This window comes from Tachysurus vachellii, chromosome 6 (genome assembly GCF_030014155.1).
Source record: "Tachysurus vachellii isolate PV-2020 chromosome 6, HZAU_Pvac_v1, whole genome shotgun sequence".
Classification (NCBI taxonomy): Eukaryota; Metazoa; Chordata; class Actinopteri; order Siluriformes; family Bagridae; genus Tachysurus; species Tachysurus vachellii.
In genome coordinates this window covers 17529544-17557084 of record NC_083465.1, presented here as the reverse complement: position 1 = coordinate 17557084, position 27541 = coordinate 17529544, and the positions used below count along the sequence as shown (strand labels likewise).

Here is a 27541-nt window from a genome sequence, read left to right as displayed (position 1 = left end):
GAGCATTCTATGTGGTGAAGAAAATCTCCAACAGAGCTAAGAACAGAGCAATTTTACTGTTATTAATAGAAGGATTAGGAGCCAGTGGTGACCACAAACAGCCCGCATACACCACTGAAAGGTAGAGACTCAGAGATGATGATGTTAATTGTGTATTGACACAGTTTATACCAATAAAACTTTATTTTTAGCTCATTCACTGAGACGTGATTGGGTGTTCAACGTAATCTAGCGGAAATACATTTAAGTATTTAGTACTTAAAATCATATAATTGCTGTGACAAAGCTTTATCTAAGCTTCTTTCTTTCTTTCTTTCTTTCTTTCTTTCTTTCTTTCTTTCTTTCTTTCCTTCCTTCCTTCCTTCTTTATTGATGGTCTCCGTGTCCATACTTTGTAATAGGTGGAAGTAAAGCTATTCCTTTGTTTTTTGCCATCAGAAAGTCTATAAGATACAGAATATTAATTTAAATTAAACAAACAAAAAAAAAATCATAGGCAATGTAAGGAGTAGGAGGAACAAAAACATTTGAGATATGCTTTTATAGTAAAAGTAGCCAGGTGACAGTTAATGGAACTGTTTGTGAATCTGAATCTGTAATTCTGTTAATAAAATTACACCTCACTTGGGGAATAACTACTGACCTGTGTGTATCATAAGCCTATGTATTAAAGTAAAAGTTTTGTGTGTGCTTTTTCCCCTCACTTTTGGTTGTTAAATACATTGCCATTCTCTGGTGAGGAAAGCAGCTATGACTGTGAACAAATACACATACATTAAGCCATAACTTGTAAGTGAAGTTCTGCTGACATGAGTAAAGTTAAATGCCAACGTACCATTTAAGATGGAAAGGGCAACAGCACACCCAACCTTTGTAGTATGTCATTCAGAGTGATTCAGAAATAAAATGGTACTCCAATCCTCAGTGCTTGGCAAACGGTGTGTGCTTGATACATAAAAAAGTCAGCAAGGAAGATTCGGTGGCAGCATCTGATTACTTTTTTTTTCTCCATTTTGTCTCTTTTATTGTAATGTATGTTCAACACCATAACAGCCTTGTGTATATTGTTAATTCTTTTTGAAGCATCTTCTTTTCATGCATTAGCCCAATTCAAATAGTTTTTTTTTCCCTACACATGTATAGACTCGACAGGCTAAATCAAATTCTACGGCACTATGCAAAGGCCATTATGAGCCCTATCCCATACTATAATGACAGGGAAGCCGTACATCTCTCAAGGTGAAATGCCATTACTGAAAGACTTCAATTTGATTAATACTTAGAATGAAAGGGTGACATATTTTCCTCTACAGGCTGCTTTATTGCTGCTGGACACTTCTATCATTTAGGATTGAGAAAGGATGGCTCAGCCAGAACAGAGTATAGCATGTGATCATTGCTGAAGATAAGAATGACACCTTGGCTGTCGACTTCCATAGACCCCAAAAACTCCTTCTTCATTCTCTCTATCTCTCTCTCTCTCTCGCTCGCTCTGTCTGTCTATATCTGCCTCTGTATAAAACTATATTGTTTTCCATTACTGCCTCTAATCACTACACCCTGCGACACACAGTTTTACAGTGACTGCTAGGGACTTCTGAAACTTCTTCTTCTGTCACTCCTTTTCTCCATGCTCTTGGCTCCTGTGCTATGAATAGTAGCTTTAATTTGGCCATCGTCAGTCCGGCACCAAATCTACTGTCTTCCTCTCAGGTGAAACAGTAGGAAAAAGGCAGAACACACTAAAGCACCCGGCATATCTGACATGTATATGTGACACTGTGGTCATCGTAGATGTCTGATGAGCAAAATCACTGCTTTTTTATTATTTGCACCAAAGATTTGCACCAAACGTCAGCACAGAAAAAGATCCTTTTTAAACCTTGTGGTTCTAAAGCATACACATGGTAGTAGTTCTTTATTTTCCTCCCTGGATATACTCAGCCACATTTTTCTACTTTAGAAAAACTAGCTCAGACCACTTCAGCTAACTGTTATGTTCATTTTCCACCCTAGGAAATCAATCCTTAGAGCAGCTTTTTTAGAGCTGTATGTCAGCATAGATGGTCGGAGGCTTTTATTTGGTGAAAGCAGTTAAATATGGTGTAGAAGCTAGCTATTGCATGAGACCAGTATTGCTGCCAGTGTGACAATACAGCCACATCAACTCTGTGCTCCAAAGAAAGAGCTGCTCCCAGCCAAAGCGATGAGACACACACTCTCAAAGATCCTACTGTAAGGTGAAGGAGCAATGTGATCATCGAGGGAACAAGTGAGAGAGGTAGAGAAAGAGATGTACAGGACTGGCTTGTGTGTGACCTTGGCTGCAGCGGAAGAGGAGTCATGAGTGTATACCAATTGCACACAGAGGATCTATTACTCACAGCTCTTGTCTGCAGGAGGTTAATATTGTCAACCCATCTCCACATTTTACACACATACACACCCACACGTATACATATGCATATACTGCTGAGAGTTTGTAATGGTACAGTGGCCACTATTACAATATACAGAAATCTAGTTCCTCTCATTTTATCGCTGGTCCCCACCATAAGCTTTTCACACCATTTAGCTTCTCATCTTTATTCCTGTTTAAGTCAAAGATAGAAATTCAATGCACAGGGGCATAGTGTGAAGCTAAGCTTGACTGGTTTTCTCTGTGCAGAAAATGAGATCTAATAATGATTTGCTCACCATGGGTGCTATCAGCACATGAAATCATCCAGGTTAATCAAATGGTTGTTGTGAAGGCCATTTCTTTTTTTGCCCTAGCTGTTGAAAGTTGAAAAGATCATTGATTTTTAATCTGCAATGAAAACCTCTTGTCACCCATGGTTGTTTCTGAAATAATGCTGTTTTTTTTAGTTAGACTTTCTCCTGGCATGTTCTTCTAGGATGCCCCGCTACAGCTTCTGATGAAGCTGACCTAAGGGCAAAGCCTTAAAAGTGATTAACTTAGTTTTCAACATTTAGATTCATACTAATTCACCTCAAGTAATACTTCTTGAGGGCTGCTTCACCTCTGTATTACATATATATAAATGCATTTAAAATACATGAACGATAATGCATTATGATATTTAATGCACATGCCAAAGGATAACACTGATTGCCAGAAAGAGACATGCATAGTTCTTATTCAAACTCAATTGTTGCACTAAATAATGTTCAATGTTATTAATTCTGACTGATATCTAAATATTTCAACTTTACATAAAATAAATACCAGTAATAGTCAAGACCTTATGGTGTTCATGTGAAATCAATGCAACAGTGGGAAAGGCATGGAGGGGGGGAAACGTGGGAATATGCCCTTGCCCTAAGAGATACTCCATCCTTACAGTATAATGAATATATATATATATATATATATATATATATATATATATATATATATGTGTGTGTGTGTGTGTGTGTGTGTGTGTGTGTGTGTGTGTGTGTGTGTGTGTGTGTTTATACTTTTTTTTATTAGAAAAAGACAGAAATTATAAGACAGAAATAATTCAGCTTATTAAAATTTTGCAAGACAGATTTCCTTTCTTCGATATTTTTGGCTATTTAACAGCACAAGAACATATAATATGAATGAAGCTTTAGTACTAAACAAAGCAAAGCACTCTGAAACTCAGTGTGAAAGAAAGAGCCAGATTGAATGAGTGGAATAAGATGGATAAAACATTAAACTGGGTTAATTTCTTTTCCAATTGTTGAACTGCTGGACATAAAGCTAAGATGTAATACTCAGATTGGTCAATTGTTAGATAGTACAATTAGGCAACTAATAATTGCTAATTGCTAATTAAAGACTCCATTCAGTTACTGTACTCTCCTGGTTTTAAAACAGAATTGGTCATACGAATTCTTTGCTCTACTTGGTCCTCGTCAGATTGGTCAAAAAAAGCATGGCTCAAGCTTATGACAGGAATCACACATAAAGCCTCAATAAATGTTCAATAAATCTTCAACCTGACCTTTTCTGGCATGGTAAACCTCCAAGCTCCAAATGTTAAAGGCAAGAGAAAGATTGAGACTTACAGAGGAGTGATAAAGTGGACTCTGCAGAGTCTTCTACAGTTTCCCTTTTTCCTGCAATCCTGTTTCATCATTGTAGCATAGCCTTCCTTTCCACACTTCCTCTTGGTGCCTACTTAGCTACAAGAACATGTAGTGCAGCGGACATTTTACATATGTGATCTGACAGAGAGACAAGATTAATATTGCTTGTCTACTCGCAAACACAGCTTGTGGTGCACTGTGGGCAACAGGAAACTTGGCCAGGTCTGGCTGGCGCACGGCTGGGAGGGAAATTAACCCTTGGTGGCAAGAGGCTGGAGGCCGCCGCTCAGGTGTCCTTACATATGTTAGCAGTGTCAGGACAAGCCCAGCTCCCAGGCCCCCTGCAGGGAGAGAGCAGCACCAGTGTGCCTTCGCTAGAGGCTGGGTAAAGGGGGAGAGTCAGACAGAGGGTTGATGCTTGGCACAGGCCACAACCAATATGCTCACTTTTTACTGCTGCCTTGTCTTAAGTAGTACAGAGCAGGAGCAGGCACTTATAACTAAACAGCTTCTGAAGCTTTTATACATTAAATATAAAACCAAAGCAGACAGAGGAAGCTCCATACACATGCTATATACTCTTCTAAATAATGATTTAATGTTTGATATGCAGGATATACCATTCTACTTATTATAATTTTATGACTCTGTGCCTGCTGGGACCCAGGTGTCCTAGTGAGACAGCACATAGAGAACACACAGTGGGACTGACATGCTACATTGCCAATTCTGTAGTTACAGCCCAGTGTGGGAAGAATTAAAACCTGCACATGCTACTTTCAAAACACAAGCTGAACTGGTTAAACTGGTAGACCATTTTATCAGATGGTAAGTGATGGTAGAAAAAAAAATATTACAAGAAACTTATTTAAAGAAGAACAACAGCAGTCTTTAATTGTAAAGACTTTAATAAATTACAGCACAGTAAAAAAAATTTCTTCACATATCCTAGATTATTAGGAAGCTGGGGTCAGAAATGACAAAGCACCCAGACCACAGAGGTTTATGGGCCTTCCCATTGGTGGTGCTGCAGCTTGAACACCAACCTTCTGATCGGTAACCCGAAGCCTTTACCATAGAGCCACCACATCTGTAGCATGGGCTTGACCGGGATATGAACCCAGGTCCTCTTGTACACTAAGTAGGAATCAGGCCAGACTAAAGCTAGATATTTCAGCAGGGTGAAAGACCAATATACTGATAATGATAACCATGAGGCTGAAATATATTGTTGCTTATTTAGGCAAAGAATTATTATTTTTTCCAACATATTTTAATTCCAACTTACCTCTGGGTATCAGGCTATTTCAAGTTGGTTTCATGATAAAAACTAATATCTATAGCAAGAAAAAAAAAGAAACTCACAAGTAGCATAGCAACCAATGCCTGGCTATTGTCTCTAGGTGAGTTTTTACCTAAAGCCATGTCTGATCATGATGACCATATGAATTCTGTCCAATTTTGGAAAGAGTTAATCCTTGATCGTGAGTGTTTTCATGGCAGAAGGATAAACACTAAAAATAAAACAACTAGAACAACCAGAATTAGCAAATTTGCAATGGCTTGTTTTTTAGCTGTCCTGTGATTTCACAGTAAAATCACAGTAGAAAATAGAAGTAATAAAGACAGAATACTTAAGGAACAGTATCCTGTAGCTGCTGTCATGGTATTGACCTTTACTATGGACCAGGGTAGTCTATGGTTCTGCATTCAAACTTGCAAAATAGTAAACTTGAACACTGACATTTCCATGTCTCAGAGCAGGGGTCTTATCTTAGTGGAGATTGACAGTGTGCCTAACATAAGCGGAAGCCGCCTTCTGACATTCCTGAGAGAGAGACAGAGTAAGAGAGACAGACAGACAGACAGAAAGAAGAAAAGAGAAACAAGAGGGGGATTTTATTGTGACATAGCAAAACAAAACACTCCGTCAGAGCAAAGTTGTCCTGAGTCAAGCAGAGGGCATGTGGAAGCAGCAAGGGATCCCCTCGCCACAGAGCAGTTCTTTTACTCAAGCTAACTCCTTCCGTCTATGATCCAGTCTCTGCCAATCCTGACAAGCGTTATCTGTTTGCTTGCGCCAAAGAGCCAGTGCAATGGACAAAAATAAAAAAAATAATCTAAAAGTCTCACCCCCAGGCTATATCCGACACCAAGGTGTTTTTTTTTCCATTTTTTTCCAGTTGGGGTTTGAAGTTTGTGTTATCTTTAATAGAAAAAACCTGCGTATAGAAGACACATATGCCTTAAAGAAAAGAAAAGGAGCAAGCATGAGAGGGGGGTGAGGAGGGGGAAAAAAGAACTGCGAGCAAGATGCTGGGCAGGGTGACAGGACTGAAGATAGTTCTCGTAGCCAGAGAGATAAAAGCTACATTACATGAAATTAATGGAGGCTATATGAGCAGTACATGAATCACTGTTTCAACACTATGAAGCTGGTACAAAGCCACATAGGAATTTGAGCACCAACTACAGCTTCAAAGGTCTCCTATTTAGCCAGCCTGTTCCTGAGAGAGAAAGACAGAGAAAAGCCAGGGAACAGGATAGCCAGTATGAAAGAAAGAGAGAGAGAGAGAGAGAGAGAGAGAGAGAGAGAGAGAGAGAGAGAGAGAGAGAGAGAGAGCATTAGGGTGGGGAAAAAAGAAACCCAACTTTAGTGGTATGAATGAGAGCAGATGAGCATTACCGGTCGGTAAAGTCAGCTGCATTTCTCTCTTTCAGCTGATATCAAACACAGTTTAATGAAAGTTAAATGGTTTCTGAGGAGTGCAAAGGCTGGAACAGATGAGATTGGGCTGTAAGAGCTGTCGGTGCCATTGTTGCTAACACTCTCTCTCTCCCTATACAGGGACTGTCACCATCACCACTCTTCTTCTACACAAAAGGGATATGCAGATAGCTCACACCAACAGCGGCTGCCATGTTGGGTCAGAAAAAAAAAGATAAAGAGACATTTTTTTTTCACCTTTTTTGCTGCAGTTGGCATGTTCATATGCAAATAAATCTCTGTAATTTAAAAGTGACAAGGAGGAGATTTACGGTGGAATGCAGCATTGGGACAGAGCCTGTGCAGGTAGAGATGTTTGATTATGGAGGGCAACATGACATGTCTGCTGTCTACTTTGATCTGAGGGGATAGTGCCCTCATCTATCACCCTCGCAGACACACATACACCCTAAAACCACCCACTCCCTCCCCTCTGTCCCTCACTCTCCCTTTCTCTCCCTGCAGACATTTTAAAGGGACATCCCTCCCACCCTGTGCATAATAGTTCTCCTCCTTCTGTCTTCACCCAGATGTAGATGTGCGACAAAAAAGAATGAAGCAGACACATCCTTTATTTCAGATATGAATAGCTAACCATGATAGATGACCCAGCCTACAGACATTACAAAAGAATTGCTATTTAGTTTCTAAAGAAAGAAAAATCAAGCCCATTTTTGAAGGGTGCGATAGGATGTGATGCAAAAAAAAAATCCTTGGCCAATTCTTCGGAGGTGCAGGCAGAAGTGTAACGTGGCACCTGGATGCTGTAATTAATGCACGGTTCCAGTGGCAGATCATTTAACCTCTTCTGGCATGTGTCATCCAGTGGCTTCTCTCACTTCTGCAACAATAAACACAAACAAACAATTAGAGACGGCCAGCGGCTCAGCCACATCCCCTCACCAGCAGACTTTCATTACAACAAGATCCACCAGCACAAAACCATCATAACACACAATTAGCACACAGCGAACCTTTTCAGCCAAAATATGTGTGTCTGTGATTTTACAATCAGTGGACAAAAGAGAAAGGAATAACATAAAACCCCAGATAATTGTATCCCATTCACCCTAATGTAAAAGACACATAAATGCAGTTTTATTAATGCAACAAAACAGGTTGTGATTCTGAGGCACACAGAGGCATGGGCAGTGTTAGGAAACTGTCAGAAGTGTGTTAGTTCAGGAGCAGCTCAGGACTGGGTTATAGTGAGAATGAGTTATATAAGACACCCCCTCAGCACCTTTTTCTTGCTGCCCTAAAGCTCTCCATCATGCAGGTCAAAGATCAACTGCAAAGCATGACAAGGAAGGAAAAAAAAGAAAATTGTAGCTGGGCCAAAGACTGAACTTTAATTCTTCAAAAGGACACAGAGAGGCAAGGTCCTGCCTCGGGTGAGCAGCCTTGTGACTAGTATTCAGGCCCTTCACATGATCCATGTACAGGCTAGCTGTGTCATTATTAAGGCCAGCTTTATTTATTTGCTCATTTTGAAAAGTAGAGCAACATCCCACAGAAAGGCCATCTCATGGTCAGAGGCCTTGAAGAAAAGCATTATTATTAGTTATAGAAGTCTTTTTATTCAGCACGATCATGCCTTTACAACTGCTGCATCTTTTGGGTGAAGTGTGTCATTTAATTGTTGCATAGGAAGTGAACAAATAATTTTTTTTTAAATATATCAACTTATCATTGCACGTTGCAATAGATGAGCTACAAGGCCACATCCAGAGTAGTATTATTAAGTATTTAATTTTGCTTGGTCTGTAAGATGTTCAGGGCTTAGGACGTTGCTATATAATAGAAGAATCTGAAGGCTAAACTGACTTCTGTTTGTTTATAGCCAAATAACTGATGCCTATAGTCTATGACACACCAAGTCAATGTTATAGAACTATCATGAACAAGACAGACAAATGATTTCGCCCTGTCTTCTACGGAAAGCTGCACTTTAGCAGTTTGCACACACATTTGTGTTTAAGGAAGTACTCACAATGTGCACAAAACACTAAAGGAATATAAAGGACCAAGTCTGTCAGAAAGACATTGCTAAAAATATATCAAAATAGCACACTACATACTAGTATGAATCATTATAGTATATTACTGTGAATTATACCACAGCACTGTTGACTACTCTGTTCTGAATGATCAGAGTTGATCATTGTTGATTGCTTTTCTGTAACTCTGACAGTAGATCAGGCTGTAATTCAAACCACAGGTTTATATTAATTCACTCTCTGATAACAACTTACATAAAAACTGGAAAAATATGTATGGCAGATACAGCACCAAAGAAAAGGGACAAAATGTGTAATTGTTGATATGTTTTAAGTTTTCTGTGTTTTCTGTGCACTGACATCGATTGAGCATTTGTGGCAGGAGTCCATAGTGTCAACACTTTGTAACAGTCAGAAGTAAAGCTGTTCCTTTACGTTTTACGTTTATGGAAGTAGGTCAATTTTTCTGTAACTTGACAACCTGTGACCTTTGACCTTATGGACTTCAAAAGAAATAAGATGTAGCCATGACAATTTTTAGCTGCTAAGTGATAAGCAGAACTAACTGTATAACTTTAGACGTGTGCAGACTGATAAAACATACGGTTTGTTGTTCTTTAATAAATAAAATTAATAAAATGCTATTGTTGGTAAATGACAATGAAATAAAAGAAATATAAAACACTATGTTGTCACTTTTATTGGAAAATAAAGTGACTCACTGTTTTGCATCAGGATACATCAACACCTTAATAATTATTTTTCTAGTCTAGTACGTTTCTCATGTATTAACCATTCAATGCTCACATGGTTTTGATATAGAAAAGCTTTTTATTTTAATGCCACCGAGATTCCGTGTTTCATGGTGAAAATCTCAAATGGGAATTTGTGCTGTTTTGAAAATGTCAATTATTTGCTTTGCTCACTTTTTTTTTGTCTTCTCACCAGCTTACTAGCTGAGTAAAAACTTACTGAACAGCCAATCAATTATTTTCTTCTGCCAGCCTTCAAATATAACCAAAAGTAAAAGAAAAGACTTGTGGTGATATTTGGCCAGTGGTGCTTAAGGGTGGCTTACAGCTGACAGGTAGCTTTGTTGTGACAGTTTGCTTGACAAAAGCTGAGCTTTTGCCAGTTTTATTACCACATAATAAAGCTGTGGTGACTCTTCTATCTGTCATTTAAATCCTTCCCAAAGAGAAACGAGCAATCTCTGATACATTTTAAATAAAATATTTTATGCAGAATGTTTGAGCAATAGCTATATTTAGAGCTAGATAGAAGATATATATTACTAATTTCTTCTATCCTCAGACAGGAAGCTAAGGCCCAGTGCTTCACATTAGGCCCTGTCTTCAAGCATAATAATCCTGTCTCTTCCCTAAATACCTAAAACACACAAACTGCCAAAGTCATTTGAAAAAGACTTAATTAAGTTCATCTGTGCAAACATTAACCTTGTGAAGGGCTAAGGGGAGGGTGGGAGGGATAAAAGAAGGAGAAAGGGAGGAGAGGGAGTATCTGGACAGAGAGCAGGAGGAAGGCTAATGAAGGAGACCGATTGTGTTTGCTCAGACCTTCTTGTTGGAAGGGGGAAAACGAGATCTTTCATCGGGAACAGTGCACACGTCTCTCGATTTTACTGAAGTACTGCACAAACAGTCTCCAAATGACAAGGTGACACTGGGAATACACTGCTACGTGACCGCCGCTGGAATTGCAGTCATCCGTTTAAGATGACTACAGCCATGGTGGACACTGACATGCCATTAGTGAGATGTGGAGAATAAGCCTGTGACATAGGGGAGATTACTGAGACCATTGTTGGCTGATGGCCCCAAGAACACCACAGCCAACCAGCATGGATCTGCAAAAATAAATATAATAATGATAAAAAATAAAATAATTGCAACAAACAATTTTGAACAAAAAAATGGTCTGTAGTGTGTGAGTGTGTGAGTGAATGAGAGTGTGTGTGTGTGCCTGCGATGGGTTGGCACTCCATCCAGGGTGTATCCTGCCTTGATGCCCAGTGACGTCTGGCACAGGCTCCCCGTGACCGAAGAATAGTTCGGATAAGCGGTAGAAAATGAATGAATGAATGAATTTTGAACAAAAGCCAACTAGCTTACCTTGCTTTTTATTTGGACTCAAACTTGATGTGGCCTCAACGTCCTAAATATTCGAGCTTGACTCTTGACTGTTGTACTTGGTCTTCACTAACAGTCCCTAAGCTTGGGAATATCAATAACACTGCTACTGCAATTGCTACAGCTACACACTCACTTTCAGTAACTGCTTATCCTGACCAGGTTCACAGTAGATATAGAGTCTGGCCTGGGACTAGGTGGGAATACACCCTTGGATGGGATGCCAGTTCACCGCAGATCTAAAAGCATATTTATGCCTTACACACATTGTGATTTTATTTTTTTATTTTTTGGGTGGGGGATGGGTTGTGTGTGTTATTGTTTAGGTTTAGGAGGAAACCAGAAAACTTGTTGATACTCACAGAAGACACACACTCACTACTACTACTACTACTACTACTACTACTACTAATAATAATAATAATAATATAACTGTTCTAGTTACATAGAACACTAAAGACACCACAGATAAACATACACTTCAATGTTTGTCTCTTGTTCCTTTTTATTCTGTCCATACAACTGTGATCCCTTCTCTGTGAGATCTCTATTTCAGATTGAATGGTCACCAAGCATATTTTTTATTACCTAACATTTTCAAACATATTCATATCAAGGAAGGAGCACTACAGTATCTGTTTTTACCCATTATCCAAGGGAGAGCAGAACAACTCATTTCCATTTATTCTAATGGTCACTCTACCCTCAGGTCATAAAAAAATAAATAAGCAAATATGCAGAGTGCAGTGGGGACTGCAGAATGGGCACACATGTCTGTGGGCTCTTTCCCACCTTAATTACCCTCCACATTAAAGTAGCTCCAGAAATGCAGCCCAGTTACAGACAGACAGGGAAGAGTGTTTGAAGTACCCTGGTAGCTTTTCCCCCCCTTCAGCGTTCATTACTTTAAATGACACTGCTCATGTGGAAATGTGATGATCTAAGGCGGTGAAAGACCTGGGGTTGTGTGTAGAGTATGTGCATGTGTGTCTGTGTGTGAGGATGAGCTACCACTTGGTCAGTGCTGATGTGTGATATCCCCTGTGTGACAGGACAGTACGGCATTGCATATTTGTCGGGCATGTATCAGCCATTTTGCCTGTTATTAGCCTCTCCTGCTGCAGAAACGCCTTTGGCTGAATAAGATTCAAAAGCAGGCTTGCAGGAAGATGAGGCTTGGACCATGCGGGAGATGACATTTTCATGCCTGTTTGGATTAGAGGTGCCAGAGACACACGTCTGTCTACCTGATCGAACTGATAGAATGTAATATCTCCACCAACAATCACTCGATCTAGCTTTAATTTTTTTTCATCAGTGCTTGACGATTACACGCTTATTAAACCTTTTTAATAAGCAAATATAGTAACTAAATGCTGTGAGTGTTTTATATCAGTGTTGTGAGTATGTGTGCATAGTCTTTATTCTTATGCTATGATCCTTCCTCTACAGTTTCCTTTGTCGGTCTGTCTCTGACATACACACACATAAAGACAGTAGTGCAAGGGTTAATGCTGCCGCGAGCCTTTGCCCAGTGGATTGTTTATCGACTGAGAGAGAAGGTCTTCTTTCTCTGGGCCAGTTAAGTCAGCCTCCCTTTTGTTTGACGTTGCCCATTTGAGGAAAGCTTATCCCTGACCTTCTGCCGCCGAGACGGATGACAAGGACAGCGCACACTAACCTTGACATTCAACGGGCTAAATGGCTTTTTCCACAAGCAGTCAGCAAACACGAAGACAGACAGCAAGAGGCCAAAAACTAATGAATCTCTAGCTGGGAGAAACTTAGCCGAAGCACATACTTTAAAGGTGAAGCTCCAACTAACATAATGGTACTGGATGTAAATTGTGTGTGCATAATTATGCAACATTAGGTATTATCTACATTACGTATTAGCAACACAAGAGCGTGAACAATGCCTTTTAATCGAATGAAACGAAACCCTGTACATGCAGTCGCTCGTTAAGATACACAAAGAAAAACAAGAGGACGATGAGAGACTCACTTAAGCTTCTCTTTATGACCGTAGATGTCAGTGCACATAGTTTGGTGTCCTTTGTTCCTAATAAGATAAGAGCGTGTCAGTTTAAAACAGTACAATCCTTTCCGCTTGTTTACAGTAGAGTGGAGCAGGATGGGGGTGTGACCTCTCCCAACTTTACTGTCCATTCCACCAGACAGCTCTTCTTCTAATGAGCCGTCTTAAGGGAGCTCCGCTCAGCACCACTGTCCTGCACTTAGTGTCAGCCGGCAAGACAGGCAAGCTGGCATGTCCTCTCTCTCACACACAGCTATACACAAATAAACCACATCCTTTAAGACAATCTAGGAAAAAAAAAGTGTTCCACAGAGTAAAGTCTGTGTGACACTGATGGTGGACCAAAATTTTATTTGAATCACAAAAAAACAACACCAGGTAAAAGCAAATGATTGAATAGCAAAAGAAAGGACACACACACACACACACACACACACACACACACACACGCATCATGCAACATGCAACATGTCTTTCTCTGGATACAGTAAGGCTCGCTGGCAGTTCTCAGCTGCATCGCCACCCATGGAGCTCTGTGACCTTTGGCACTGGCTCCAGAACACGGGCGATAGATAAAATAGTGCGCAGGACGTGGTGGTGGAGCAGCTGAGGGTATCCTGGCAGGAGCAGTAACACACTCATACAACATAAACACATTTCTACAACTACCTCCTTTTCTTTACTGTAACTTAATCAAGGTTATACAGGCCAGAGCCAGGGGCTCTGTGTGTGTGTGTGTGTGTGTGTGTGTCTAAAGCATGTTTGTCCATCTACAGTATGTCTGCGCTCTATCTGAGTGTGTCAGGGGCCAGCCTTTTCTGTTTATGAGGCCACTGAGTACTGAGACTCCACTGCTCTCTATCCCAACAGGACAGCTATTCCACCCTCCCAAATATATCATCCTGTCCTCCTGCTGGTCCCTGGATACTATACTATCCTCCTGACTCCCTCCCCTTTTTTCCACTCTACCTGGAGAGAGAGAAGTCTAGGGAGAGACATACTGTATGTGTAGACAGAGAGTCCTTGTCCAGCAGAGGTCAATGGATTTAGCAGAGCTCTTCCGAGAAGGGCTCAAAGCTCTTCCATGACAACTCTCCTTTCCACAGCCATCGCTGTGGGATGCCAAAGTGCTGAGTCAAACATTTGGTACCTGTGAAACAATTTAAAATTTAAGTTAAATGGAACTCAGGTTTTTTTTCAAGGCACAGCGACAGTCTCTTCAAGCTCTAGGTGAATTTCTACACCTAAGATACCAATGTGCCTTTCTGGGGTGGATGAGATCGAGCGCTGAGTGCAAGTGTGCAACCTTTGAAACATCTCACATTATCAGCAGTGTTTTCATCTTCCTTTCACACCACCTAGAGCTGTCAGAAAGCCATAAACACAACAAGAAAAGGGTTAAACAATCACCTTAATGTAATACTGTTTACTGTTAGCACAAGTAAATTATTTTACACAGGCTGCGGCCTGCTCCGCACATAAAAAAGCCGCCTTATCACTGACATGGCCATTTGCACAACTTTACTGTTTGAAAATTATGACTCATACTTTTATAGGGCTTTCGGTTTTTGATGGCCTTTTTTAATCCCTGAACTCTGCTGATCTTTACATTTCCTTAATTGCGGCACCACTTGTAACCTCTGTAATTGGCCGCCTCTCTGCTTTACTTCAGCATAAAGGTGTCTAGACAGGAGAAGAAAAAAAAGAAGGAACAGAGATGGACAGTCAGTTTGAGAAAGGAGGAAGGGCTGAAAATGATTATTAGTTGGCAGTTTGATGATTTATGACATCTCTGATTGAGCCCAGATTAAATGTATGTGTAATTGTGAGTTGCATATTCTTCTCCTTGTGGATTATAGCTTTATTGTGGTTGCAGAAATCTGACAAATAAAGAGTTACACTGGAAAATAGTATATTCACATCAAAACAAGCTGAGCTGTCATTGAAAACAACACACATGGTTAAATTATGTTAAAAAAAAGGCAGGACAATATTTATTGTGACTTCTTTTAATGTTAACTTTTATACTAACCATTATTTTAAATGTTCATTTTTAATTAAATCACTTTTACATGACATGTAAATGACAGTATGTTTTAATAAAAACAGGAGTGAAATGATATCAAGTATTATTTCATCATATTACTATTATTAATATTGAAGGTAATTTTCTGTAGCATCAAAAAAAATACATATGCAGAGAGAGAGAGAAGTTAAGTTCTACACACACACACACACACACACACACACACACACACACACACACACACACACACACACACACACAAAATCACATGTCTCATGAAAGTAGCCTAAGAGCTTCAGCACAATCCAATGAGAGTTTGTCTTTCTGGTTCTTGCCATGCAGACTCCTGCTCTGAGTTTAATGTGTGTGTGATATAAGCCAGCCCCAGGGCCTCGTCTCTGACAAGGCCAGCAGTGTGTTTACTCTGTGCTCTTGAATCCCCACACTGGCCAGAGCAGGGTCAGTAAGAGGCCAGGCCGCTCCGCCCCATAGCCCTGCTATTCATCCCTGTCACTCTGCAGCCAGCCACTCCACGTGCTCCTTCCATCCCCTCGCACTCCTCAGACAAACCTTGCCTGTTATTTCTGTTTATTGTCTTTCTGTCTTGCTCTCTTAAAATGTCCATTTGCCCCTTATGCTTTTTGTTCTGTGGCTTACACACTGAGAAATGCCCACTTTTCAAATACTTGTGAAGCCACATCTCTTACTGTACAGAGGTTTTGGAGTGGAAATCTAACAACTAAGTAAATTTCATCTGAAAATGTAGCTATTGTATACATTTAAAATGCTTTATGGTGCATAAGTGGACTGTTATTACCTTTTAGACTGTAGCTTCAAAGATACACCAAAGTTAAACCTTCCATGTTTGTGACATCACTTCCTGGTATGCACTTTATACGCACTCCACAAACTCACTGTCTTTGCCAGATGTTCTTCTCAGTTTGCCTAGTGCTGATGTTTAGTCCTAGTGCTGATGTCTTCTCCCTGTTCCTGCCCTGCCTTATTTGACTCTCCCTGTTCCATTTCTCTCCCTGACCCTCCACCATTTCTGACACTATTTGCCGATCCTCTCCTTCCTGCCTGTTTTGACACTGCCACTGTTATTGTCTCATTAAAGATTTTTATTTTGATCTCTTGCCTGTGTATTGCATTTGGGTCCTCAACTGCCTGTGTTGAAAGTGCCATGTGGCCAGACATGGACCCAGTTGATGCTCAGAGCATGTATGGACTCAGGACCTGTAACCCAGGAACTGGTGTAACGCCTCAGTCTGTCCTCCACTTCGACTCCTCCCACTGCTTCCACTTTCCCTGCACTTCCACCATTTACACTATATCCCGTCTCAGTTCGATAACTGCACCTGCCTCACCTAGCTTGCTTCTCTGTTGAACCGCTACCCCTGCCACTCATGTCACCTAGTGCACATCCTGGAAGTCACTTATGGCTTTTAGCACCCCCACTGGCCACTACGAGTACCCTGCTCCTTGTAGCTTGAAGCAGCTACAGTACAGCAGTTCTTGGGGTTCTCAAACTTCTTCTGGAAGTTCATCTGGGGATACAGCTCCTTCGCCGCTCCTCTACACAAGCTCTCCTCCTCCCTACACCAGTTATCATGGATGCCCGAGGCTGAGCAAGCAATGACAACCACACCAGCAACAAGGAATGTTACGGTTAAGCACTGTGATAGTGCTGATAGCGTAGAACTTTCAGTGTTGAAACTGATGCTCTAGAAATGTTATACCATCGCAGTATCTAGCATGGTTAGAGACTAGGCATTAACTAGCGTGTTTAACTTAAATACTTACATTTTCCAAAGCAAGGTTGCTAATTTATTGCTAATTTATTAAATTATGGACTTTATAATTGTAATTAACTTAAACATATTGCTCAGAGATTATAGACTGTATTTTATTAGCTTTTACTTGTCTGTTGACTGAAAACAAGACAAATGACTCAACAAATATACAAGCTGCTAATTAGACCAAATTTTTATGAGAACAGGATATTCCTTTTTGTATTACCACCTCCTGGTGGTTCAGCAGCAGGATCCCATGCTCGCTTTGCTGTGGCCCAAGTTTGATTCCCAGGCAGGGAGCTAACCCAGCCACTAAAGAGTTAACTCTCAGTGCCAGTTCCAAGCCCGGTTAAAATGGGAGGGTTGGGTGATGAAGGGAATCTTGCATAAAACCTGCACCAAACCTATGCGGACAATGAAAGAACAACTACTTTTTGTATTTGTCATCATTTGTAATCATCTGAAAATGTGACAATAATTATAGACATAATTGTAATGTTCAAATCATACAATGTTGTTAATTGCTTAACAAGACAGCTAGCTTTAATTAGCTGCATTGTCTAATACTGTTTCTGTCAACAAACTTTATAAACTGCTGGATTTATTGCTTTACATTTACACATTTACATTTACAGCATTTTTCTCAGATGCCCTTTTCCAGAGCCACGTACAAAAAGTGCTTTTAAGTCTCTATTATTGAATACATTAACTCTGGTTCACTAGTTTACAGACTTAAGATACCATGAGCCTAAAACACTGTTCAAAGTTTTTTTACATACACATATACAAGTTCAAGTATTTCATGAAGAAGTATGTCTTCAATCGTTGTTTGAAGATATCTAATGGCTCATCTGTCCGGACCACTAGGGGAAATTTATTCCACCACCTCAGTGCCAGAACAGAAACGAGACTTGCTTTATATAGTTAACTACATTATCAGTGTCAATGGATGCCAGATTTGGTTAAATTTGTCATTTTACGATTCTGAAAAGTTGCATGGATGCTAATTAATGTTTTTTGTTATACAGGAAAAGGCTCCTGTTCCTCCTTGAGCCTGGATTAAATAATCAGGTACCAACTGCTGATGCGTTAATGATTTGAATCCTTCAGCTTGATTGCAAAGAGCAGACAAGTGTTGGAGGCGAACTATAAGTCCATAATCGGACTAAACACAGGGTTTAAACAGAATCTGCATGATCGTAGTGTGATTATGTGCCTCTTGCTGGGGTGAGGGGTGGGAAACATGTTCTCTTGCACTCTGTGCAGGAATGACAGACTCAGTGGATGTGTACACTGAGCTGAATAGGGTGAGCTGTCTGGGTCAGCCAGTTAGGGGCAGGCCTGATCATGACCTTTTGAAAAATGACCCCAGCCCCCTCCTGATTCACTCACATATACACACACAGGCACACACGCACCGGGTGTTCCAGAAGCTGCAGAGATGCTGTCATGGGCAGCGGAGCTATGCTCTGTCTCTCCAGGGGCCATGGAGTGAAGCCCATTACAATCAGCTCACATGCAATTCAGATGAGCACTGCAAATCCAGCATGAAATTAAATTTAAAACTTGGACCGCAACATTTCTCTCCCCTCAGATTTTTTGCCAGATAACGCTGGTGGAAGTGTTCTGTGAGTGTGTGTGTGTGTGTGTGTGTATGCGTGTCTGTGTGAGTGTGACAGAGAGAGAGAAAGTGCAATATATGTTTGTGCTGGAAGCAATTGTTGAGAGGCCACAGAGGTAAAATGCTACTTCAGAGTAAAATGCTACTGTCTCTGGACCATGTGTGAATATGTGTGTGTGTGTGTGTGTGTGTGTGTGAATGTGTGTGTGCCCCATGTTTGTCTTAGTATTCTTCCTGGATTTCATATAGACTAGTTAGAATTAGCCCCCTGAGATATAGAACATGTTGTTAAATGCCTAATGAAGACACTCTGTATGTACCGCTAACAGGAAACTAATTAGTGCTTTATTGCTAATTTAATAGTTGATATTTGTACCAGTGACTTGTTTGCACACTCAGTCATCTGATAATAATAATAATAATAATAATAATAATAATAATAATAATAATAATAATAATAATAATAATAATAATAATAATAATAGTGGGGGCATGGTGGCTTAGTGGTTAGCGCGTTCGCCTCAAACCTCCAGGGTCGGGGTTCGATTCCCACCTCCACCTTGTGTGTGTGGAGTTTGCATGTTCTTCCCGTGCCTCGGGGGTTTCCTCCGGGTACTCCGGTTTCCTCCCCCGGTCCAAAGACATGCATGGTAGGTTGATTGGCATCTCTGGAAAATTGTCCGTAGTGTGTGATTGCGTGAGTGAATGAGTGTGTGTGTGTGTGTGTGCACTGCGATGGGTTGGCACTCCGTCCAGGGTGTATCCTGCCTTGATGCCCAATGACGCATGAGGTAGTTCGGATAAGCGGTAGAAGATGAATGAATGAATAATAATAATATGTATACTAAAATGATTTGCTTGTGTTGGTTGTGTGGTAGACCCACAGTGCATGGTGGGATCTTGGTGACACACAGAGGTTTAGGCTGGTACTTTATGTCCCATTATGTCTCTATCTCAGAGTTTGCATGTTCTCATGTGTAGAGAGAGCCAGACAGATAAAAGAGCTGTAAGGCCAAGACAGTAAAGGAGATAGAGATATAGATAGAAAAAGAGAGTTCTAAAAATGTTTTGCCCAAATCAACCATCAGGGTTTTGGATCATAAGATCAAGGATGGGGTCTTCATCAGAGAGAGGCATTTGGGCCTTCTCTTCATAGCCGCTAGTGTTGTGTACTCTCCAGGAAGATTTATGATTGCCTGTCCTGCTGTGGCATGATGGTTACTCTGATAATTAAAGGGGCCATTATTTGTGCGCTGCATATGCAGAGCAGGGCAGCAGGAAAGGTCATGGCGAGGCACTGAGGAGGTCTGTCGTTCGTCACCTCTCCCAGGAGAATGAGGTCACCCCTCCCAACAGCCCCTGCACTACTCTCTACTTAGCATGAACTGGGTTTCAAACAGGGTTTCAGGATTTTCAGAGGTGAAAATGGAACACACAGGAGTAAACATGTTTTTATAGCTCTGCCAAAGCGCCTAAGCTATAAGAGATTGTATAAAGAGAGCAAAGAGAAAAGCTGATTTGTACAACATTCAGGTAAGAAGAAGACACTGAAGACAAATTGAGCTCACCCATTCCCTTTTGCTCCCCAATTCCCTGATTACAAGATTTCCACAATGCACTGGTCGTCTGCCTTTGTCCTGCTTCTGTGCACCTCTCTACCTCTGGCATCACGTCATATGACACTCTGCTTCAGTCTACCCTGAGGACGTTTAACAAAAGGGTTACAGAGCACAGCTTGCCCACTGTGCCCCTGCATGGAAACCAGCATGGCTATTAAAATACATTTTGGTTCAATACACAAAATCTGTAAGTGTCGATACAGCAAGATTATATGCCAATGTAAACCAAAACATGCAACATGAATAAATCCATCACACCATGAATGCAGTATGTGGAGATTTATATTTATATGAGCTTTGCACCATGTTACCCTGCTCAGACCTGACATTTGTATTGCTCTGTCCTATAAAAACCATTCTGCAGTCCATCACCATGCACCCAAAATTCAGCAGTAGTAATAATCAAAAAAGAGGGCAGAATCAGCTGCCAGGAGTCACAGCACACTTCAATCAAATTACACGGATGCGCAATGAACATGTCACCCTTGGATTTTTTCATTTGCATAAAACAATTACCCCATGGACAGTGGGCTCAATGTCGTCTAGACTCCATGCTTCATGTGGTGTCATCAGCCGCAGACACACTAGACTGGCTATAAATTAGCAATGAGCTGGGCTCAGCTAAGACGCATTATAGTGGTTATAAACCATGAGAATTTATTTAAATAGATAACACACATGCAAATCTTGCTGGCTGGCATGGCAACCATCTTGATAGGGGTACACCATACGTGAAGAAAGGGCAGCTGGGAGCAAGCACAAGGGAGCAGAAATCTATAATGAACCCTGACACCTTATTAGTGTACGCACTGGACACTTATTAACTCACACTGCGGAAGAAAACGAAGACCTGACCCTGTAACTCTGATGTTTTTGATTTCATACTTTGCATTCATATTGCCACATGATTAAAGTGATGGTAATAACAGAAATTTAGAAAATAATTATTATAAATATTCACATAAGGGACTTCTTAATGCTACTGGAGTCTTATCCTTCGCTATCAATAGCAACTGCAACAGATCAGAAAACAGCTGTTAATGAAGGAGATATAATTTCTCCTCAAGTTGCATGCACACAGTCAACCTTTTTTTGGAGTTGTGGCTATGTGGAAAGTCCACACAGGTCAGCTGAGAGACAGTGATTCATTGCTACAGTGCACCTTCTAGTTCTGTATCTCCGTGGCTGCTAGAGAGAGAAAAAGGGTACAATCTCTCTCTCTCTCTCTCTCTCTCTCTCTCTCTCTCTCTCTCTCTCTCTCTCTCTCTCTCTCTCTCTCTCTCTCTCTCTCTCTCTCTCTCTCTCTCTCTCTCTCTCTCTCTCTCTCTCGCTCACTTTTAGGACTATGAAGTTGTGTCAGTAGGGACCTGTCCATTTTAATATATTCATATCTTCATATACTGCACCTCCTCTATATTCACTGTTCTGGCAGCAAGTGCTGCCTTCATTGATCAATACAGACAATATACTGAGTACTTGCTTAGAGAGAGAGAGAGAAAGAGAGAGAGAGCGAGAGAGATAGAGAGATGCTTCTTTTCTTTCAATAAGTCTGAACTCTTCTGCCTTAAATGAGACCAAACAAGTAAAACAAAAACAAAACAAGACTTTCGTCCTTACTGTTTTTCAGAGTTATCCAAAGTCCAAGTTAAAGTCCACTCTGACATGCATGCATGTGTAACAGTATGTGTGTGAGATTAATGTATAATGCACATTGCGATGGGTTAAGTGAATAGACATGTTAATAGTGACCATCTTTGTGCATGCATCAGGCATGTTATGTTTTTACATGAATGAGAGTATATGTGTTTTCAGTGTCTGTGCTTTCTCACTGGAAGAGACAACATGTTAGACTTGGTCTGTCCCTCTCCATCAAGATTTTTTTTTGTTCTTCATTTTAGTCACCAAACCTCAAATAAAGTATCAGCATACGTATGACAGCTAGTAAATGTCATTAGTAACACCTTGTGTTTTGTTTCCAGTCTTCCCCAGAGTGTGTGGTAGAAGGCCTGCCTTCCGTGACTCACCTCTCGGGCCTCCATTTCCCTTAGCTGTCCTCTGAGAGGTTAAACATTGCATCCAGTGTAGGGAGATTTTACAGTGGATTCTTTATCTGTATAAACAAAGCAGGTAATGGGGGCTGTTTATTGTACAGGCTGCCCTCATCCTAACCTTTACGTCTTTATAGCTCGCATACCATCAACCATGTTTATGTGTCTGTATTCCATGTCTCTGCCCTTGAACTTGCCGGCCCCTCATCACCCCTCCTGTCTTCTTCCCCTCATGGACACTCATTAACCCGCTTCAGAACACACGTGTTTATATACACACACATATATATATATATATATATATATATATATATATATATATATATATATATATATATATATATATATACACACCCTCCTTAAGGTCACAATAAGACAGAGAGGTTTATGATGGAATGCAGCAATTAAGACAAAAATGGGTTCTATACCGAATGGATCTACAGCTGGAGAGACTTGTCCTGAGTGACAGACAAGAATGTCAAAGAATGAGTGAAAAAAAACGAGAATAGACAACAATGGCACATCCAGGCTCATGACCATGGATGGATGGCAATCACACACAAAAGAACAACAATAAAACAAAGGAGGTAAGGGTGGAGGAAGCATGCCCTAATCTTTCTGAGTGAGACAGAAATGCAGACAGAAAGGGAGAAAAAGAGAGAAAGACAGGCTCTCTTTTGGGACACATGAGGATCTATATGTATGCAAGTAGTGGCCAGTCATTGTGAATCAAGGGGAGTTTAATCAATGTCAGAGCTCAATCAATATTTAGTCCCAGGTGTCTCTCTTTTCCTGTCCTGCACTTGGACTAACCTTCTTTACTCCTGCATCACCGGGACTTTCCCCATGTGGGTCAATACATAGCAGAAAAGGACAGTCATATGTCACATGCTTTATGACCACAGGCCTAGCTATATTCTCTTACAAATATATTAAGTACTAAAAAACACACTGACAAAGTGAATGAATATGTGCAACTTTTCAAATGTCAAACTATGTGTTTTCATAATTTTCTGTATGTTTGTGTGTAAGTATCATAATAAATAGACACGATTAAAATGTTAACATTATAGAAGCACTCATAACATATAACCATTGTTGCTAAATGACTGTATTTTATGAAATAGCAAATAGGTAGGAAAGTGTCCAAGTAAGGTTTTGGGTCAAGAAGAGACACTTCAAAATCTCTCACAGATGTCCAACTGGGTTCAGATCTGGAACCCTCTGTCCTCTGATAGATGTCCTAGCATATCACTGACATGTTTATCCCCATCAAACAATTCCATGAGGCCTCGTGCCCTCTGGATGGGGCGGAGTCTACCACTCCATTCAGGATAGAAGTGGCATTTTGCTTTATGCGATATACAGAATGCCATGACTGTGCACAGGGTTGCAGGTGTAAATGAGTGCTAAGTGGTTTTGCAGGTTTACAGTTTGCCAAGGTTGAATGGAGAAATGTTTCATTGAAACCCACATTCCTATGGTAATGTTTGTTTAAGTGTAGAGACTCTGTGCTGGATATTTAGATCTGCTGAGTCAACCTTAAGTGTGTGACAGTATGTGCATTCAGAGAGTTACATTACACTGTAAAGTTGCCACTGTTTATGTACACTGTGTGTGTGTGTGTCCCTACCTTTGCTCCACTATGTGTCACATACAGCCGCTGACTGTTGGGAAAATGGTCCTTCCCTTTGTACCCCAACTACCCAAGGCATCCAACCCCCTTACATAAGAATGTCAAAAGCATCATGTTCTGCACCCAAACAATGAACTCTACTTTGTTGTTCTGTCTAGATTCATAACCATTGGAGAGTTGTGGCCATTCACATTCCAATGCTATTTCTCATCTGTCCTGTCTTGACTTGCTAACCAAACCACAAAGCACACTTGTGTCTGTTATTTTTCTTTTTTTATCTGTGTGAGTGTAAAGAAGAAAGATGTCTATTTAATAAGCCAGTCCTTCTATTTTTTTAGGTTATGATGTGTTCCTCAAAACTGTGAGATCTATGATCCATGACCTGTCACCCTGTTAGCAGGAAACCTTTCCTGTGTTTGCATGTATGCGGGAGTATGTGTGTGTTATCTTAAGCAATAACTTATGGCAGGAAAATGTATCTGGAAAAAAACCCCAGAAAAAACAGGCAAACATTTCTCTGTTGTAAGATTTTCCAGACAGTAGTTATGTCAAGATTGAAGGCAGAGTTTTCAGATCATAAAACTATATGAATCATAGTCAAGGTTCATGAGCGCACCAACAATGGAACTGAAGCAGATTATGAAAGTGGAGAATCAATCATAAGTCTTAATATACAGCTATTGTATTGTGGTGTGGGACGGGTGTCAAGGCAATACCGTGAGCTCAGCATTATCCGGCCTCAGTCAAACTACTTACAGTATCTACATCCGAGTGCTATAGCTACATCACTGCTCTCCGTGTTTATAGACTGTGTGTGTGTGTGTGTGTGTGTGTGTGTGTGTGTGTTTGTTTGTGTGTGTGCGTGTGTGTGGGGGGGGTGCGTGTGTGTGTTTGTGTGGGGGTGTGTGTGTGTGAGAGAGAGAGAGCGAGAGCGCTCACACACCACACACACTCACTGAGGCACAGTGCAGCTGGCACAGACTGAGATAAGGGACGATGGCCAGCAGGGACAGGGCCATCGCTTCACCTCTCCTGCTGCATGAGTCATTACAGCTCAAATTGGATTGGTGACGAGGAACTATGTTAAAGTAAACATGCAGGCTAGCCGGAAGCAGCTAAATAAAGACAGGCAGGTACATTATATGGAAATACATAAAGAGCATTGCTTCACATGGATATTTTCTAATTCTACATAGAGTGTAGGATTGTGGTCTGAAGTTTGTGTGTGTGCGCGTGTGTGTGTGTATGTGTGTGTGTGCCCTCCACTCTTCCAATGCTATCCTTTCACCCTCCCACCCCCCCTCCTATGCCCTGGCCAGATGTCACATCACATTTAGCTATCAGCACTACATGTCACTGCTGAATGAAATGTGTATGAGTGTGTGTATAAGTTTGTGTGTGTGGTCATGGACAACACATCCAAGAATAAAGATGCCATAGTGACTCTGTCTGTGCCTGTGCATGTTTGTATGTGTATGCACACCACGGCTGCGGCCCTGCATCTTCCCAGTGACTAGCTTGCTCCACAGTGAGCAGCCCTCCAGCCACAGATTTGATCTTTGCAAAGGCTAACATCTGTCGGCTGTCATTTTAGCAAGATTGATGACAGGCCAAGGAATGGGGAGGAAGGAGGGAGGGAGACGTGGATGGAGAGGAAGGACAGGAGAGCGATGAAGGCATCAAGAGAGGGCAAGGATTTCAGGGGAAATGGTGGCAGTGCCAATTTCAGCCTGTGGGGAGAGAAAAATATGAGCATTGAGAGAGATTCAGATTTTTAATCCAATGCTTAATACCCACCTAATCAAATTTTAGGGATCACTCATGTAATATTTTTCATATTTCATTAATCTACGGCGGCATTTATAAACTGAGACTTGCTGCATTATCACAGCTATTGAACAGGAATGATTTGGTCCTGACAGATCTAAAAGAGATACTGATTCACTTTGTGGTACAGTAATGTGTATGTGTCGGTGCGGCCTAACTGACCCAGCACCCATATTAATTCTCTTGGCTAAATCGGAGTGCACTCTACTTTGTGTCCTTAGTTAATGAGTTAATGGAATGTGAGTCAAGAGGATGCATACTGCCTATAGCAATGCCTTCTTCATATGTCAAGCAGGAAACGCATCCAGGCGTCTGGTCTACTCTTTACCAAGCTAATAGAATCCACAGTGTGCAATTAGCAAGGGGTAGGAACTATATAATGACTTAATTAATTCATGTAGCTGAGCTTTAGTTGGTTTTTCTACTTAAGCACAATGAATTCTAGCTTACATTTTTCAAAAATGTCTTTTTATCCTTATATCTTCTACACAGATATACAGGTCATTCATTCATTTGTCTTTACTTAAGGTGAATCCCGAGCCATCCAGAAATTCATCAGCCCACTGCAGTATACCACACACCCACAAATCGTGTCCTATTATAATCTTTTACAAGTGTACATTTTATATATACTTTTGAATCATTTGCATACCTCCACCACCTCTATTGTATCTTAGAGAAAGGATGAGTAAAAGCAACAAAATAAATGCAACTCAGCACTTTCCGGCTTGTGCCACAACACACTGCATAGTTTACCAGAATGAAGGCATTAAGGTCCAATCACATTCTCCTAATGTGTTCAGCCTGCTGAAAGTGATGCTGTATCAGTCGATTGGTTCTAGTCGTGGTCCTAATCAGCAGCTTGCTCTGGCCTCATTAATAGAACTCTTATGAGGAAGAGTCCATAACAATAGCCCTCTTTTACACTTCCAGCAGGGAGTGAGGAGAAAAGTGCTGGAGCGGAGTGCCGCTATGTCACTCACCACAAATGCTGTTCCCAAAACCACCCAGAGTGAGCCGCCTGTCACCATCATCCAGTGTCGCCTGCCAGTCTCCATCAGCAAATGTGTGTGTGTGTGTGTGTGTGTGTGTGTGTGTGTGTAGCTCTTTCTCTTTCTTTCCTCTCCTAGCAGTGCTACGCTATAGAACAGCTCCACAATGTTGACGCTCCAGTGAATGCACACTACTAACACTAATGCTCACTATCCCTTCAGGATTATAATTATGCAAAATTACTTTTATGTGTCAAAAACACTGATAGAAATGTGTAGAGAAACTGACAGCAACTCATCTTATCATAAAACTGAAACTGAATGGTGGTTAATCCATGTTTTTCTCACACTCATGGTCATGCGGAAGGCGAATTCACAAGTTCTCTCTACTCCTTCTGTTCGTTTGTGAATTAAAACCGGCCGCCTTCTCATGAAGGCATATTATGTGCCATTTTTGTAGAGCATTCCAGACTCACCATTCAGATTCACCATTTAGTGAGTGACACGCATCTCTCCCTGTTGTATTGGTTCTGCCCTTGGAGTCGCCTCCTTTGAATTTTCCACACTTTCTACCAGGTAGCCAACTAGTGGCTTTGTGGATAACGTGTACCAAAAAAAAAAATCTTGCTGCTTATAGAAGACCTGTCCTTATTTATTACAGAGAGACCACACAAAGAGACCCTATACAGGCCTCATGAAGTAGTTTCTCCAGCTTCTATATGAGTAACATTGCCCCTGCTATGGATATGAGCATCTCTGAGCATGTTTCAGAGCAGTCCTAATGTTCCTTCTAATATTACTGGCAAACAATATAGAGGAAGGAGGGGGAAAATAAAGCACTGGTTATGTAGTTAATGTTTCTGTGAACCCTGCATAACCACAAGGGTTTCTTGTCATTTGGAATTTTTGCCAGCTCAGCGAAAATGTTCTGGGAAAAGACAAGGATGATGGTATTTATTGTAAAT

At 40.9% G+C, this 27541-nt stretch overlaps 1 long non-coding RNA gene across 1 annotated transcript in view; it reads right to left on the bottom strand.

Moving 5' to 3' along the window:
* Positions 1 to 7380: 7380 nt before the first annotated feature.
* LOC132846708 (uncharacterized) overlaps positions 7381 to 27541 on the bottom strand; it is a 217381-nt gene continuing 197220 nt past the window's right edge. The window contains exon 6 of the long non-coding RNA XR_009648541.1: positions 7381 to 7667. This is a non-coding gene — a long non-coding RNA (uncharacterized LOC132846708). The remainder of the gene's footprint in view (positions 7668 to 27541) is intronic.